The sequence below is a fragment of the Nilaparvata lugens genome, chromosome 7, assembly GCF_014356525.2.
Source record: "Nilaparvata lugens isolate BPH chromosome 7, ASM1435652v1, whole genome shotgun sequence".
In the NCBI taxonomy this organism is placed as follows: Eukaryota; Metazoa; Arthropoda; class Insecta; order Hemiptera; family Delphacidae; genus Nilaparvata; species Nilaparvata lugens.
In genome coordinates, this window is record NC_052510.1 from 13,923,719 (window position 1) to 13,943,626 (window position 19,908).

The 19,908-nt window shown below is 33.8% G+C and overlaps 1 protein-coding gene across 5 annotated transcripts in view; it reads left to right on the forward strand.

The window, feature by feature from the left end:
- The first annotated feature begins 1,447 nt into the window (after positions 1-1,447).
- LOC111051029 overlaps positions 1,448-19,908 on the forward strand; it is a 196,347-nt gene continuing 177,886 nt past the window's right edge. For 2 of the 5 annotated variants that reach the window (XM_039432098.1, XM_039432106.1), the window contains exon 1: positions 15,019-15,239. The gene's annotated coding sequence lies outside the window, so the exon portion shown is untranslated. Of the gene's footprint in view, positions 1,656-15,017; positions 15,240-19,908 lie in introns of those variants that run through there. The other 3 variants (XM_039432107.1, XM_039432099.1, XM_039432100.1) reach the window with 3 other exon arrangements.

Sequence of the window (19,908 nt, forward strand, 5' to 3'; positions counted from 1 at the left end):
GATCATTCAACTTTATATACTCTTAGAATAATCTCAAATACAGATCATAATAAGGTAACAGCTCAAACCTCCCGAGTTGAGGAAACTACCCATGATTTCAACTCCAGAAATGCAACTTGTGAAACTACCAGAATTTCTTGACAGGTACAGTACTTCTTTCGAGTTGCGTGAACAAGTTCATTAAGTAAACAGAGTATCATGCCAACAAATAATGTAGACGCGATATCTTCCAGAAATATTCATTTCCCAACATATTTTTTCCTCCCTATCTGATTATGCATGCGATCAACAACAATGTCTCACAAATTCCATCTCGCTTTCGATGCTCCCCTATGTATAAAAGCTTTATGGTGGCATACAATAAATAAATAACACAAAATATATTACTTACATTCATGTTGTTTCACAAGGGTACTGTTGAACAAAGTGTAATCTTTCACACTTCAATAATGTGTGCCGTTTCTTTTTTCCAGTCTGTGCACATTATTTCAACTATAACTATAGTAAGATTGACTTCAAACTGTCAGAATTGTTTGAATGGGGTGCGTTGGTGCTATTTTTAGAGAATACTGACTGAGGAGATTGAGTATAGAACTGAAACATAGTTGATAAAAGTATAAAAACCTAATCCTGATCAATGATTAAATAATGAACATACGAAAGTACATTAAATACGATAGGTCAAGTTCCCAGTTGTAGCCTACCATTAATATTATTATCAACAGCATATCTTTCAGCTTCAATTCTCGAATTTTTTATCACAATTCTGATAAATGTACGTTATATTAAGTTGAATAATATTAGTTTCTAATTAGAAAATGTTGTCAACATCAAAGTATATGAATTTATAATGTTTTATATTACAAGAAAATTTATCAATAATATTAGTTTCTAATTAGAAAATGTCAACATCAAAGTATATGAATTTATAATGTTTTAAATTGCAAGAAAATTTATCAAGTGACTTTAGTAAGACTTCATCCACATCACATAATAATTTTATGTAAACTGAATTCTCTTATAGCATTTTCTATATATTCAACATCATTATTCATTCATTATTATTCCTTCATTATTATTCGTTGACGAGCTAGAACAAATTTACTCATATGACCTTCTCCAAGCTCATATATTGTACTTTTCCATTGCTCGTTTAGCATTCCACAGATCTCATTCAGTTAGGAATATTTCATTACAAATAAATCACATAAAGTTCAAACTACAGAATTGATTGATTTTCAATCTTCTACTCTACAGGAATCCAAAAGAGAATTCTTATCTGTTCAACTTGAAATCCAATAAACTAACATGAATGATGTCTTGCACAAGTTTCAATTCAACCCAATCACGGACGAGCTCTCCTTATGTGACCCTCTTTTGCAAGATGGGATGATAAGGAGAAAAGAGGGAGGTGTTCAAGATGATTCCAATCATGTCGTTCTTTGTTAGTGTCAGTGTCGCTACAAGTCACCCACTTGAAGGTTTCTTGACTCAGTTCTTCAACTGCTTTCTCATAATATTAACTGTGTGTTGTGTTCTAGTTCGAAACTCAATACGTGATGTGAATGTGTATAAGTGTTGGTTTCCTATTCTATAATGAACGCAGACTTCAAGTTTTCCAGTGGAAAATTCAATCAGTTTCCTAAGCAGCAAAGGTTAGTGACAAGTTGAACGATGGTTAAATTGAATTCAATTCACAAGTTGTTTCAAATTAGAGTGAAGTCTGAAGTGTGATAGTAAAATTTAAAGTTGGAAGCTTTACTTACTGTAAATCGAACAAGAAACAGAAAAATATTATGTAATGTATAACACATTTTTTTACTACACCTATTCCAATTTTATTTGAGAAAGTATCAAGTTAATTTGAGAAAGTATCAATTGTATTTGAGAATAGTCACTTGTAATTGAGAGAATGTCAGATGTAAATAAGAATAGTCAATTGTATTTGGGAAGTCATCACTTATAATTGAGAGTAGTGAATTGTATTTGAGTAATCGTTAAATGTAAATTAGAAGATATATCAATTGAAAGTGAGAAATTTTCCAATTGACATGTCGTGCTCTTCTGTAGCCTAGAGGGTTGATCTGATCAGGAAAGGATACTGTTCTACGTACACAGTATTCCAATCACTACCATAGGCTTTGCATGGGGGCAAATTAATATTTTCAATGGTGAAATTATTTCCCCTGTACTGTTTACGAATGGGGTAAAATTTATATAGATATGTGTAGTTTTCATCTACATTATTATTCAATCTGTAAGATTAACTATTCACTCCATCCATGAGAAATCAAGTTATATTGACTGGAATCATTGATTATAATGGTTGAAAATACTATTGATTTTATAGACATAGATCACTATAGAGTTATATCCGTTCATGGAATTATGTTGTTTTATGTTGTTTACTGATGATATGATCATCTCCACTGCATCAAAATGAAACATAAACACAAACTCAAGGAAGGAAGAAAGAAAGAGAGACATAGTGAGAGAGAGAAACATCGAGTGAGGAAGCCTGTGAAGGAGTAGTGGGCGGAGAATTAAGTTTAGAGAATTGCAAATGAAAGGGAAGGTATCAGTAGTCAATAGTCAGACGCACCCACTCCCGCGAGAACTACTCACGGTCATTCGCTCATACACTGTTGCCAAATCTCCGGTTGCCATTTGTACGGTAGAACCGTTTTTGTATATTTCTGGAAAAATATACATGGGTGATGACAGCCCTATCTGACGGTAGAACGCTGAACTAAATTTATACATTTCATACATCTTCCCAACTTATGACAACCAGAAAACATTTTTTTATCATTTTTTATTGACGTCCATTTACTTTGAATACCCTTATAATCGATTTCATCAGGTTCTTTAACCTTGAAGATTACTGAATAATTTTTTAGGCGTTTTTGAAATTCGGGAGATGAGTTATAATGGAAAAACAAGTGGCAACCGTATATGGCTGCAATAAGTAGGGGCTGCCACTTGTAATGGCGAAATTAGCATTATGTGATGCCACTTGTTGAGGAATATGTACATATATATATATATATATATATATATATATATATATTATTTATAAATCATGTTATTTCAATTATCCACTGCATACTGCTGTATATTACTGAAATTTGATAACCCTGTTCTACTTTCAGCCTACTTCATTTATTAATCAATTATTTGATCTTATCTACCTATATAATTATTTTACTTTATCAATTTTTGTTTTTTTTCTCTTCAATATTCATATTGATTAAAACTTTTACAATATTTCCATTAATAAATAAATCCTTATTTAAATAACGAAATTAAGGTTTTGGTAGAGAGTTAGTGGGAGGATATTTTTAATATTCTTCCCAAAGAATGGACATTGATATGTCCAAAGCTCCGCCAATTTATGTAGATGCATAGCAATATGATTATTATCTATAGTTATTATATTACAAATTGCTTTTTCATATCATATACAGTTCAATAGTTATTTTCTTAGTCTATATTATGTAAATTCATGTATAACTTTGCTGTATTGTAAGCTATTGTATATAAGTGTATAAGCCAGTATATATTGTAATCTACATAAATAAAGTACTCAATCAATCAATCAATCAATCAAATTCACATGGAAATGGAAGTCACAAAGTTAAGTTACACTCTACAGCCCCTTTTCACAAATTAAAATTCAGCAGCAGAGTATAGGGCTTTCTCTACTAGCATTTTTCTGACTGTTAGTTTGAATTTGTTTTGAATCTAGATTTCTGATGGCTGCAGATTTATAATCATAATTTATTGAAATCACGTATTCCAGAGTAGAATGGAGTTTTTTCTAGAGCTGTGTGCCTATGTACTGGAAAAGCAATGAGACTACTATTACGTGTATTATACCTGTGCAGAATTGAAATTTATCAAAATTATGTTTAACAAAAACCAACAATTGATAGATAAAAATAGATGGCAGCGTTAGAATGTTTAGGTTTTTGAAGAATGCTTTGCAAGAATCTCTTGATCTCAATCCACAAATGACTCTTACTATTTTTTCTGGATTATAAAAATTTTATCGCTATCAACAGAATTTCCCCAGATAATGGTTCTGTAGCTCAGATATGAGTAGAGATATGCGTTGAAGACGGCCAATAGGGTGCTTTTGTCTAGTGAGTGAGAGAGGGTGAGAATTACAAAATAAGCTTGATTTAGTTTTTTTGCAAGGACCTGAATATGCTCCTTCCCCAAGTGAAACTCTGATCTATTATAAGTCCCAGGAATTTTGTTGAAGAGGACACTTTAACACTCTTCAATTATTGGAAGATGTACTCTGTTCACTGCTGTTGGATTACGAGCAGAGCTAAATTGAATAAGATGGCTTTTATTATAGTTTAACGATAGACCGTTTGCTTTGAACCATTTTGACATTGCTGACAGTGCACTTTTCAATTTACTTGCAAGAGTGATGTGACCGGAGCTTGTTGCCAGAGCAGTTGTGTCATCTGCATACATAATTGATCTTATATCAGGTGCACACTTGTCAGATCATTAATATATACTAGGAAAAGCAAAGGTCCTAGTAAGGATCCTTGAGGGACTCCATTTTAAACTATAGCATATGAAGAAGATTTAGCGGACAATTTATCTCTCACACATTGTTGCCTATTATTAAGGTATGAGCTGAACCATTTTAGAGCGGTGCCATGTATTCCATAAAAGCTTAACTTTTTTTGTAGTATCTCGTGATTCACACAATCAAAAGCTTTTGACAGGTCACAGAAGATGCTAGCAGCATGTTGCGACCTGTCAATCACATGCGACATAACCTTGACAAATTCATAAATTGCACCTACAATGTCTTTGCTCCTACGGAAACCGAACTGATTCTCATTCAATAATCCATTATTTTCAAGATGAGCAGTCAACCTACTGGCGACAGCCATTTCATATACTTTTGAAAACACAGATAGTATTGCTATGGGTCGAAAATTTCCAAAGTCCAGTGGGTCTCCCTTTTTCAGAAAGGGTTGCACACTGCTGTACTTCAAGAGAGCGGGAAACACTCCATACCTAAAAGACTGGTTGACTAGGAAGGTTAAGGGTTTAGCCAAGTTTACAATACATTTCTTTAAGAGGAAAGGAGGGAACTCATCCCATCCAGGTGACTTTGATGCCTTCTTTTTTTTATTAGATTCCAGTTTTTCACATTCCGGTGAAATCCATCCTAACATCCCACATACATCCTAACATCCCTAATATTCCATCCTAACATCCCACTGTATTATTTTGTCAATTGGACTATTCAACGCCTAAAGATCTAGTACCCTATCAATAGTTTCGAATACTGTACTATGAAAGTCTATAGATTTGAAAATTCCATCTACCTATTTATTTAAACAGAGTTACTATTCCAACAGGCTACTATTCAACAACCGTATTCCACTTCAACAAATCTACGTGATAATAATTGAATAAATTCAAGCCTTAAGAATCTTTACCCAATCAATAGTTGCGAATACTATAATGGGTATGGTTCCTTCAAATATCAATGAATATATTTTAGATGTAAACTGATTTTGATTTGATGCTAAAATATAACTAGAGACCCCTGGGTTGAATAACTCGCCCATGAACTGTTGTATTGATTTCTATCTATTAATATCTATCTATTTATCTAAATTTCTATCTATTAATGTTGTATTGATAAATGAGATCCGCAAGTATTTTACAGAGTTGGTGAGAATTATTACGAAAACAGCTGAATATATATTTTACAAGAGTATGATATTACAGTAGTAGGTTCAATTGGGATCCTAATCCAATGAAAAAAAAAACTTTCTGTCGCTTCAAAACTTTTGTCCGCCATCTTGGATCCGTCATAATGGATCCAAATTCATTTCGAATCTAGCTTCATTTTGAATTCAACTTCATGTTTTCAAATGGGAAGGTAGTCATGTGATACATGATTTCGATATAGAATTTCAAAGGAAAATTAATGGTGAAACCCGCACATTGATATCTCAAACCATTTCAATGATCTCAAAATTTGAAGATACTAATGAATAATACAAAAATGAAATGAATGAGTACATATACATTGAATTCCAAGTATTAATGAACACCGATAGTAGCTTCCAATCACAAATTTAACACTTTGAAAAAGAAAGTTTGTCATAGAAACTGCTATAACAAGTAGTATTATTAATTATGTGCATGTTACAGACACTCAGACAGACGTTAACGAAACCGAGTTAATATAGATTTATAGAACTTCTAAATTAATTACAGTGTATTATTCAGCTGAAATCATGTGCCGGCGCATAAAGTCTGTCTGTCTGACAGTCTGTGTGATATCTCCCAAATAGCATCAGCTTTTTTAAATGAATGGAAAATTAAAGAAATAGCATGCAATTAATTCCAGCTGACTAAATGATAAAAGCAATTCTCTCTAAATGTCTTGTCAAACATACAAACAGACAGAAAACGACTTTGGCCTTCAGTAAGTCGAAAGTGAGAACTCGCTAACGCTCGTTCAATAATCGATAGATTTCCAAATTCTAATACATATTTCAAATTCCTGCTTACTCATGCAATGCTAGAGTTACTATTCAACAAACAAATTCCAATGTATCATCTCACTATGTGTCAAGTGATTATTATTCAGCACCTAAACAGCTATCACCCAATCAATAACTGCGAATACATTGATAGATTCTCGAATTCCATTAAATAACTCAAATTCCTCCTTATTCATTCAAACTATAGCTATTATTCAACAAACAAATTTCATCCCATCTCACTATGTGTCGAGTGAATTATTAAATTCCTAAACAACTACGAACTCAATTAGACAAATTCCATCCCAGCATCTCACTATGTGTCAAGTAAATTATTCAATTCCTAAACAACTACGAATTCAATTCAACAAATTCCAACCCAGCATCTCACTATGTGTCGAGTGAATTATTCAACATCTAAACAACAATCAATAACTGCAAATACATTGATAGATTCCCAAATTCCATTACATATCTCAAATTCCTCCTTATTTATGCAAACTATAGCTACTATTCAACAAACAAATTCCATCCCAGCATCTCACTATGTGTCGAGTGAATTATTCAACACCTAAACAACAATTACTAACTGGGAATACTATAATAGAATAGTATTAATCAAATAGGAATGAGAGCGTGGAGTGTGACAGTTTGTAGGTGAATTGTCCATTAAAAGCGACACAGTTTCGCACTACAGAGGTGAGTGGTGGATCCTAGAGGTAGTTCTGTGTGGCTATTAATATGGCCAATATCGATCAGCTGCATCATGGTCGGAGTGAATTATTAATACATTAGTAGCTCGATATTAACGCAGCGGCCGCCTCAGGTATATAATGGCACAAATGGGGTAATGGTGCATCCCAGCATCCGAGATTGGCAAACGGGGCACTGGGGTTGCACTTGTAACTAATTATCTCATCTGCACACACATTTTACTCGATTTAAAGTTGGTAAACAAGCTGAATTTGTAAACATGCACTGTAAACACCCATATTTCACTCGATTTGTATATTTCCGCATAGATTTATTGTCAATGGATGAATTGGAATGTTGTCAGTGAATATAATATGTAGCCTATTGTGAATGTGAATATTGTTAGCGAGTTGATGAATGAATTTAAATTAAATTGTCAAATGGTAGACTATTTCCTTTTTGACACGTAATAATTGTTCTACCCGGAACTAGTCGTGTCTGAACGAAATCAAATAGACTTCTACAAGTAGACAACTACTACTAGTAGTGAAGACTAGCCTACTACTGAACTAAAACAAAATTACTAATAGGAATCGAATTCAAATTATTTCGTCTGTTCATTGTTTTGTGGGGTCCATTGAGGGTTCATGGAATTAATTGATGATTAATTGTGAAATTAAATATGTCATTTCATGAATAAATCTATAAATAATAATATAATCTATATTATTTCATGAATAAATCTATAAAGGAAAGAGCGAGCTTTACAGCCGTAGGGATAGGAAAATTGTTTTCGACGCATCATCACGTCTGCACTACTGGACTGATTATCTTCAAAATTTGCATATAAATTCTTAATCAACTGAGGATGGTTCTAGGCCTATTTCAAAATCTCCAAGATTACATTACGTCAAGTTTTAAAATAGACCCTTGTGGAGCACGGGTTACCTGCTAGTCATTCATAAATTCGTTGATTGAACGGTAAGTAGTAAGGCACCAATGATTTGTCTTTCCAGGATTTACATAACGTTTACAATAGATTAATGATATCATTGTACAATAGATTAATGGAATTTCACTGATGAACTGAATTACTTCAATATTATTTTGAATTTGATTCAAGTGCTAGAAAATCCTTGAGTATAGAACCTTTTTTTGAAATTCACTTTTCTAAACTAATCCTCTATCCTACCTGAAACTGAAGATTTAATCCGCCACTTCAACAATAATTATATAATAAAATGGGGAAAGCTCAGCTTATGAAATACTAAGGAACAGAGAAACTCTTCTCTAATCTCTATTCAAAGAGCTTTATCATTGAGAAACCATTATTGATTCAACAGAGCTGTTGAAAATCTAGAGATAGTTTCATAACAAGTTTGCAAATCAGTAGCGTAGGAACGACACTTTTAGTATTTCATTAACAGTTCGTAGCTCGCCTGATAACATAGAAATGGGGCCATGCTAACTTGCTATCCTGCAAAGCATCATGTTTTTATTAGTGTTGTACAGTGGGAAGCAAAGCTTGTGAATAGGTCACCTGTTGCTCCCGCAGTCCCACTTGTGCTGGGCAAAGAAACATTAATTCATGTCGTTTCGCGACCATTTTTATTCCACAGATCATGGAGGATTTACAAAGCTCATTCACATTTTTTTCAAAGGAAATTCTCACTGGGCAGAATGTTGTCAATGGATGGAAGCCTTAGTGAAAATGGCACTTCAGAAATTAAATAGTGAGTGTGCTTGTGAAAATTTGCATTGAAAAATAATTGATAGCTGGGTTTCATAATTCAGTATCTATATTGTCTTTGATGAGTAGATTGAATGAATTATTATATTAAACCAGAGAAAACTTGTACACTAGTTTGATTAAACATATCAATCGACATTTGTAAACTACAATTGAAAATTGAATGTTGTATAGCATTGCTCAAATGAATTCTGAAGAGTTAAGGTTATTATTGTTCTCTTTGTTTGATTTTTCACTGTTTAGAATTTTTTATTGCGGATGATGCCCACATGAGCTTTTTGCTTGTGCGTGGGTAATGAGAAGTGCGAGGGTGAGTTATGAGATTATCAAACGTCCATGCCTATTCTATGGGATTCGAACCCGCGACCAGGTAGCACTAGCAGACTAAACGCCTTAGTCAACTCGGCAATCTGGCCGGTAAATTCTTTCCACTCTACTGTTAGTAATTCAATCGTGAGTTCTATCATTGTAATTGATCATTTTATAATTAGAATAAAGAAAAACTCCAGTACAATAGCCTACTTCAATGACGAGCATTTTTTCAGCTCAATTACCCTCATTCTAATACATTTATTTACTATTAACCAAGCAGAATGTAGGAGAGACATCATGAAAAAATTGGGAAATAGTGAATGTAAGTTTTGCTTGAAAAGCAGGAATTATTTAGCAGTAGGAAGAGAACTGTGTGACCTTCCAAATTCTTGTGTTGTGTTGCAGTTAAAATTGCATTTTGGAGAGATACAGTGGCGGAGCGAGAAATGAGGTTGCCATATCGATCGCTAGGAAGTTGTGTGGCCTTCGTTAACCTTTCACAGTTGCTACCTGTTAAACTCCAGTCTGTTCATATCTCCATACTCAGATCCACTTCAAATTTTCAGCATGGATTCAATAGGAAGCACTGACATCACTTATGAGTAATACTGACAGTTTGATCTCACTTTAGTCACGTGCATTACACACCAGCCACTCTTTTCACTTCTCAGAAATTTCCTGGAATTTCAGAGTTTCCAACAACAAAGTCCTGAGGGGACCATTCTTTGAAAACAATCTTGAAAGAGCGTTGTCGAGTATTCATGATGGCAGCAAATTGAACATTATAACGTACAAAAGGATTAAAGGGTTAAGGACGGCTTTGGGAGTCTTTGGTGAGGACAAATTATGAAATTGATAGTCACACGCATTAAACCTCCCTAAACACCGGTATGGGGCACTCATTTATCAAGGAGAGAAGATGGCGTATTATTTATGCAATTCTTTCAAATTTCCAGTTGAACATTTTATGGTTTCAAGTTGTTATAACTTGTATTTCACAGTTACATGACCTAGCAGTAACAACAGCTTGATTGAAGGAAAATATTTCCAGAAAAAAACTACTGTCAGAGTTAATTTGTAAATAATATTTACTAATTTAATAATATTATTACCAATATATAGGATTGTGGGGAGGGGGTTTATTCGGACGCAGACTGCGTCCATGAGATTCTTGGGGGAAGGGGCACGGAATCAAATCTTGGAGGTCCCCCCTTTTGGAGGTCTGAAAGAAGATCAGCAGTGTTTGAAATGATGACTACATTTTTTATTCTTTTGTAAGAGGGTAGGGTCGAAGAAGAAATTCCCTAAATTTTGGGAGGGGGTGGTGGTGTGCACTCCTGCATAAATATTGAATTTCGAGTTGAAATTACAGGCAAGATAACCGAGTTGACTAAGGCGTTGCACCCTTCAGTCTGCTAGTGCTACCTGGTCGCAGGTTCGAGTCCCGCTGAATCCCATCGAATAGGAATGGACGTTTGTTCATCTCATGATTCACCCTCGCACTTCCCATTACCCACGCACAAGCAAGAAGCTCATGTTGGCATCATCCGCAAAAAATTAAAATTGGAACAGAATCTCAACAATAACTGAAGCAATGAAAGACGCTGTTTGGAATATTAGGAATATGATTATTTAAAGTGGAATATAGAGAATATTCACACAAGCAGAAGTGCAGTCTCTATTACATAAGCATGGTTACTTTATAAATATAGTACTGTACTCATATATTATGATCAGGATAGTAAGTATAGAGGCGGGAAAGGAGTGCACAATACTCATTTCTTTAAGCTTTTTTGATGAATATGGAAAAGTGAGAGGTTAATGAAGCATTCAGAATGCACCGCCTCTTCCTTTTCTCATCGCTCGCCTTGTCATACTAACTTCACAGTAAATCCCTTACCATTAGGCTCAGTCTACCTAGAAATCTAGGTAGAGATCTAATCTACTCAATCTATTTTTTATATTATTCCACATTTACCTATATTGTTTCTTAAAGAGAAATGATAATAATCTAATGATAAATGTTTTCACCTGCATGAAGTCAAAATACGAGTATTATTCTCTCTCTCTTCATTTCCTCTCCATTTGCTAAGAGTTGATGCTAAATAGTAAGTTTGGTATCATCTTGACGTGACAACAATTAAGTATTGCCCCGAGGAATAGAGATGTTTGTGAGAGTTGACTGGGTGGGGAGAAGTATTAACTGAGCTGTATGTGTAGAACTCACTCGTCTGAATCTGGTTTTGGTGCACTTCCAAGGGAAGTATTAATCTTCCCTAAGTTAAGAATGAATTATTACTATGCCTTCCAGCTGTCTCATTTCGCTGAAACTGATGCAACTTAAATTGCCTAACGTCACTGGCAGTTTGTTCATAATTCGAATATGATTATTTCATGCAATCAGAATTCAATTCACATCAACCATTGATCATAACTATGATTACTATCTCCATCTTCAATAAATATATGAGAAATTCATGTTTGATTCAAAAGTTGTCAAATACTTATTAACCGAATAAAGGACGTCAAATTCTATTATTAAGGAGCAATATAATCAATATTATCAATTCTATGCGCTGATAGAGTGGAAATTCCTTTGACGGATCATTTCATGAATAAAACTTATATTTAAAACTTATATATAAAACACATTTTTAATTCCACTAGATTCAATGAACTTCCTACAACAGTATTTGACAGCTGGAAGAAACAAAAACCTTCAGTTCGACAATGGCCAGTAGCAACTACCTGTTACTTGCAGAATGATAGATTACAGAATAATATTCTTCATTTCTTTCTCCCACCTTTACATGCGTCATCAACCTTTTACGAAACACGTTTCCATATAGAAGCTTTACACGTGAATATTGTTTATGAGAGACTTCCATTTCTTTTGTTGTAATTGTTTTCAGTTCATAACAGAGAGTAATAATATACTGTGAGTCAGTTGAATATCTACTACGGAATGATCAACACAGTTGAGAAACACTAATGTGTATGGTATTGAGCAACTTGTTTTTCCATATTTGTGAAATTTGATTGATTTGCACTTGTATCAATAAATGAATAAGTGAATGTTGACTTTTAATTTTTTCGAACGAATTTGAGTAGTTCTCACTGGAAAAGTTAATATTAAAATAGTGTCATCAATAATCATATCAGGTCTAATACGAGATTGAAAATACGGTATTTGATGGACAGTTGAAGGCGTTTATTCTTGTAATGGGAAAATCATTAAAAAAACGGTTCTGTTGAACAATTGCAATAGAGCACCAAAAAGTGCAAATCAAAATTGATGTGCTTTTGTGTTATGAATAAAGGAATGGTTTGAATTTCTGAAGCGCATAACTTGTTCCTCTGAACGTTTTTCAACTGGGTACTGTATCATTTGATAATGTACTATTCAAATATAATAGAGGGATAGTTTAATACAATATAATAGCTTATTATTAGAATATTTCGAACACATGATCAGCTATGGTCAGAGAATGGTCAGCTATCTTGTCGTAAACATATTACTGCTCCCTTTCATCCTTCTAGATTTTGCTTTTCACTATCTCGATGAAAAAATTGCACAAACAGTTTCCACTCAATTGAGTCCACGAATAGAATTGTAGTTGTGATTCATATCTGAATGGCCACCTTTCCTGTCTTTCTCTTCATTTCCTTCTCCATCTCTTTCACACTGTCTTTATCTTTTGTGGTTCTCTCCACCCTCTTCTTCCAGCTGGCATCAACATTTTTTGGTAGTGATTCCTATCTGACACCTATCCTCTCTTTCTCTTCACTTCCCTCTCTATCTCTTCCACACTGTCTTCATCTTTTGTAATTCTCTCTCCACCCTCTCTTTCCAGCTGGCATCAACAATTTGAGTCATTGCCAAACGGTCTATAGAGACAGACCGCCGCCTCACATAATTCACTCAAGTAGGAAGCTGTCTGAATAATTCTGGCACTCTTTACACATGCTTCATCAACAACTGTTGTTCGTGATACGGCAACTCTGAACTGCTCGAAGAACAGAGAGAAGTGAGAGATTCAGAGAGAGAGACAAAGAAAACCAAAGGGAGAAACAAATAGAATCAAAGAGAGAAACAAATAGAATCAAAGAGAGAAATAAATAGAATCAAAGAGAGAAACAAAGAAACACCAAAAAGAGAGAAACAAAGAAAATCAAAGAGAGGAAGGAAAAGAGCAGAGAGAACGAATTGAAGAGAGAAGCTGATAGAACAGAGAGAATCGTGCAGAACGTAACAGGTGCACCGGAGGGTTTTAAAGTGGAGCGCTCCTTGAAGACAGATTATCATGCTTCAAGTAATCATTGAACAATCTCATCTGTACTTTACGCCTGCCTTTTTTTCAGCTCTAATCTGCTCAACTGGAGTGCTTCTCAGATATTATTTGAATACCTTTCAGTGAAATTTATTCAAATCCAACAGCTCAGCAATTCAGTTGACACCCATGTAATGTTATGCTCTAATACGCGTGACCTTGTTGATGATTATTTTTTGTCACAAGAAATTCTTGAATTGAAATATTTTTATTGCTTCAATAGTCAACGTTATGAAATTCCTGATAAGTTCAACTCTTCCTCAAATCGGCAATATATCCATAAGCTTCGGCATGAACAAGAACAATGAACAATACATTTAAAAATACATTTCAGCGCTAATTTTGAATTAATATCTCATCAAAATCAGTGCTATTTGAATATTGTTGAGACTTAAAATATCTGGATTATCGAATATGAAATCACTAGCCTTAGTGAAGATGATTGATCATTATATCAAGATTATTCTTGAATGGAACAATAATGATAAAAATTACTTGAAAAAGAAGCTTTCCATTATCACTCAATATCTAATCTCTCTAATTGAATAACCTTAATTTCTAGATGAGATATATACCTTCAAACACAAATTATTCCATGTTATTCTATTACAAGGGTCATGGTGGATGACACATAACAAAGAAGTGTTCACTTGATCAAAATGTCTTTCGAATCCTCTCTGAGTTATTATGATGTATATAGTTTGCTAGAAACTGAAATTCAATCTAGATACATTTACAATAATTCAACCCACTTAAATAGAGTTCCGGATTATCCGTATCCAAGATGCAAATCTTTGTCATATTGTAGGAGTGTATTTACATTGGGAAGTATTAAACTCATTTCATGGACAGTACCTATATCTAAGGAATATTCTCATGTACGAAATAATAGAGAAACTTTTATTATTTCACATAAATTGAGCTCCTCCAATCTGATTAAATTCATGTCTAGTCGTGTAATCGTTTTCATACGTCTATAAACCTTACAAAATCCGTGACTGGAACCTAAATGCATGTAAGCTGCCTAATCCCCACGAGAGCCACATTCCAAATTGAACTCACTTAACGCCAGTAGCCACGCTCTAACAAGCTGCTGCTACTACTACAACAGGTATTCACCTGCTTACTTCTGAATAGAAGATGAGCTCAAACAATTGTTACGGATCGATAACAATAATTGAACCACGCAAACCTTGTAAGTCTGCCGTACACAACGTGTAACACTGGTTTTATCCACTTATTTGCGGTGGTACGCTCTCCTAGTATACGCAAGTAACAGGTAGGAAGGGTGATAAGGGGTTGATAGGATCTCAACTATGGTTGGAAGGGAGGGGGAAGACGAGTTGGTGCATGCGCAGTAAACGTTTTTACTTGACAATTGTGAACGGGTACTCAGTTCGCTTGGAGCCGGTGGCGGGGTGTGTGCGAAATTATGGATCTGTAACAACTGTTCATGCACAGAGTTCAATAGCGGGTTGGTTTCAGTTGAAGGAAAAACTTGGAATACGAGTTTAGTGACGTCGGATACGGAAAAAATCGTGTCGGAATCCTCCGGAACGTCTGCGGACGCGAAACGACGGGAAGCGTCATTTCCCCCGCCATTGTAGGGAGGAAAAACAGGTAAAAGTGATTGGAAAGTTGTACTTACGGGGTAAAAAGTAATGAAACATAGTATAATCTGATTTTAAATTGCTTGATGCTTTTTAAGGTATGTTTTCCCGCGAATTTCATATTGCAATTTCTAATTTCAATAAGTTTCATTTTACTTCTGCAGAATGAAGCTAACTGAATGCTCAGAGCTATATGAAGCGACTCAATAAGAAGTGCATTCAATTGAATTCATCACTCTGAAGTAATTATTCATTTGGTAAAAATTGTTGTTCTGGATTTGAATTAACAAAATCTGATATACTTGCCAACTAATGGTGTTTGGGTAGGTTGGAAAGTAATAATGGAATTCCAATTTAGGTTGAGGGGATAGTTGAATAATGGGCTAATGAAACTATACGATAGAGACGGGATGAAGATATACTCTCACGTGATATCATCATCAAAAATGAAGAACTATTCAAAATTTTTAATATTATTTTTTGCATTGAGTGATACAGCATCCCTTATTCAAATGAGGAATTAAGTAATTATTCTATTTTCCACAAAATTGTGGATATTGAAAAATTTCAAAGGGAATTGGGCGTTGGAGTTCATTCTGAGATAGTTTGGAGTAGTGGTGAATTATCAATTTCATAAAGTGGATAGATAAATTAGTTTTCTTCTTTTCCTCATTTCTACATTACAGAAATAAAAGATTTTCTATCTTACATAGAAAAAAGAATCTAAAAAATCAATAAACTCCTTGATTCTTGTTCGAGCTTGAATTTTATTTCTATAATAAATCTTTCTGTGACGTTGATATGAGGAAAAGAAGAACACTATTTATTTATCCATCTACTTTATGAAATTGATAATTCTCCGTTGCTCCTAACTTTCTCAGAATGAACTCCAACGCCTAATCCTATTTGAAATTTTTCATTGATTGAATCGAACCTCTCTCGATTTGAAAGTATAAAAAAAAACTTTTTTCGATGAGATTATCTATGAGTTCACTTAATTTCTTCATATTATTGGATAAGATTATTTTTGATTACTTGGAATTTCATTAACTAAATAGTCAGAGTTTAATCAAGTTATGAACTACTTACAAAAACTCGAAATAATATAAGATTTAATGGGTGCACTTCTATATCAGAAACAACATTTTCATCCTTTTGGAGGACTTGCGGCTATCTCGAACTAGATCCTAGAATGAGTAATGAAACTATTCAGTTTACTACTGAAACACACTTGTTACGGCTTAGCTTTGTCTTCCTTTTTTTGTCTGCGACGTTTTATCATTAGCAAAGGAAAAATACAGCGAACAAAATCCTCTTCTTTTCTTCATTTACAAAATATTATAATCAAGGAGCACGTAGAAGGATTAAAATGGCGAACCTGTCATAATCTCCCCGAGACCTAAATTGAATTCTGTCCTAATTCAAATTGAGCTAGCTTGATCACGTCAAGATGGCGATTCAAAGGCTGCACTCTAGTGCTATTTTTGGGTTGTTTTCTGAAATGCTTCTCAGATATCGGGTCAAGTGTTGCAAATATAGTGGAATTTATTGAAATTTTTGAATGTTTAAGAGAATCTGTTAAGTTTACATACATGATGTTCGAAAGAAAAAAATAAGCATCTCCAACTAATCAGCGATAACATGGAACTGAATAAAGTCCTTCTTATTGAGAACTGAAAATGTTTCTATTTTTATTAATTAGAAATTTAAACATGTGAGTTACTGAAGAATGTTTTTGAAATTACAGAGATATTGCAAGCATCTAAATATTATTACTGAAACTAAGCGAATAAAATCTGCAATAGAATTTTTACGACAATGAGTATGAATAGTATTTTATAGAATTCTAGGAACTGTTATGTATAAATATAAAACTATGATCAGTATACTCATATAATACAAACGTAAGGTTTTTTCCATTTATTGGATTCCCTTACAGGAGTTCCACCTCGCCTAAATGTTCATTATCATATTAATAATATGATACAGTTAACAATACCAAAATATTTATAGAATGAATATCTTTAATCGAATAGTGGGACAGGAAATAGGTACTTGAGACTTTCTTATTTTCCAACGTTTTGACAATTCCTCAATGAACCGGAGTGTTCGCATTTCACGAAATATTCTTCAAAATAGGAGTGGAATAGGTTACATCTTCATCTAGAACTCAATTATTTCATGGATATTCCACTTCTTGTGATTTTGTAGTTAAGTATTGACGAATAGCTCCAAGTCTTCCATTTATTATAAATATTCCGAGGAAATGGGAACATGAGTATTATATCCCACTGAGAATGTGTTCGGAGGAGCTGGCAGCATAATAAAGCTTTCCCAAAAAGCAAGCGGGCTGTTGCCCCTTCTGCGTGTTGCCCCTTCTGCTGTTGCCCCTTCTGCTGTTGCCCCTTCTGCGTGCTACTGCTCCACACAACCATGAACAATATATCATTTTTTAAACACGCCATCAAACGATAAGATTAATCGCCACTTGTCTGGAATTCTTTAAGAGGTCCAACATGCTGTTGCCTTCCAATAAGATATTGCAGGCTTCAATGCACAAACTCCGTTACACAAATAAGGGGTATTTGTACTCGAGACAGACGTTTTCACTATTAAAAGGCTGTTAAACTGCAGTTAATGAAGTATAAACCATAAACCGTCAGTCTGTAAAAATGAAAAATAATATCACTGTGTTTGAGAGGTACTAGTTTTTTAATAGTCCTGACCACCTGGGGGGTTTTCTTTTATATCTCAATCAATCAATGATTTTATTCAACAAAACACACAATAAAAATAAAATTTTAAAACAATACAATTTTTTCAATAATTATAAAATACAAAGAACAAGCTTCATGATAGGGTGTGTTGAATAGAATAAACGGAGGGAAAATGCATAATCAACTTTGGATTCCCATGTGGTAGGCTGGTATAGGGTATAAAATTAAGGAATGAAAGATGAAAAGGAGTGAAAAATGTAATAATGGGAGAGGAAGAAAGAAAAAAGACAAGCATGATTTCTAAGCAACTCCACTTCTAACAAATATAGGCTAAGGAAATAAGCCAATTTTGATGCTTTATTATTACTGTTTGTTGATGGGAAGTATTTTTAAGCAGGAAGTAGTCCTTATTTCCATGAAGTTCTTTTATTTTCAGACTCTTTTTCCATATGATAGTATATTTCCCACATTTTGAGTTATTCCAATCTAGCAATACCTAATTAGATGTTACCTATCACAATCTCTGATAATTTCAAGTCGTCTTCCTACTTTAAGTTATTTTTATTCAATCTACTCATACAGTGTTTTATTGAACCGAATGAGATAAATTCCAAGTTGTAGAATTTCTCAAATGATTTTTTAACATTTTCTATTCTTTATGAGCTCTTCATCAGTCTTTAACGGTGACGATTCAAGGAATTGTATTTCACATCTTGGTGAAATGGACAAAAATTCATTTTGTATGTTTTATTTTGGAAATTTCTACGGAGTTTTATTGTTAACTTTATCTTGTTAGTTAATGTATCACCCTACTATTTTCCTGTAATTGAAACTTGAGATTAATGAGATATGAAGTATTTTCCACTCCTTTTCAAATGGAGATTATGACAAAAGGAAGAATACGCTTTTCTTGAACTTCTAACCAGTAATCCAATTATTATTATAGCTGCTTCAGACTACAAACACTTGGAAAACTTTTAATAGAACGTCTTGAATATAAATTACTGTTACGATAGTGGAAGTTAATTGAGAGTTGAGTTGATGGGGCAAAGTAAAATAGAAAACGACAATTATAAAACTATCAACCACAAATTGTGATAGACATGCAATCGGAAAAACTTTTATAACTACTTTATCATCTCTCCTTACTTTTTTCTTTATATTCTATCCTCCTCATTTGAGCCTACAATGTCACTCAATACTTGTCGTTATAATCATCTTGTTCGATAATTAAATGATATTTTAGGATGAATATTTACTTTTTCATTATTACTACATTCGTAATGATAAATTTTTGTGTATGTTCAGTCAAAATAAGTAAGTGGATGCCCAGTTAATTCTGATTATGATACATGACGAATGAATTTATTTGATTCTAGAGGCAATTTTTTTCGCCTACTCCTATCTGTAAAACATTTGATGAGATGTGTTTTTGTAGGAAAATGATAAGTGGGACTAGTGTTGGTCTTTGCGAAGGTTACAGTTCTAGTCAAGAATTGAAATTATTTTGTTGTCCTAAAATATATCTATCACTGATATATCATTAAAGGGATTCGCTTGAAAAAAATATTATTCTTTCCTTGATTTTTCACATTATTCAACTATTCACTAATTTTTCTGGTAACTTGACGACACAAGTCAACAAAATGATGTTCCAGATATAATAATTCAAGATTTGTATTGTTTATTAAAGTTCAACCACTCCACTACTTGAGAACTCGTAACATGGAATTGAATCCTTGCAGAGCACTTCTCCGAGATCTATATTTTTTATCGAGGAAAACCCCTTCTCTCACATTCTCTTGACAATCCTATCAAGATTCCAAACTTTCTGTTCTTAAATCATTTCAGGATATCTGCATTTCACTGCTTGAGTACTCTTGACATGAAATTGAATCTTTAGAACAAATTTCTCTAGATCAATATTCTTCATCAGGAAAACCCTTCCCCTCACTTTTTCTC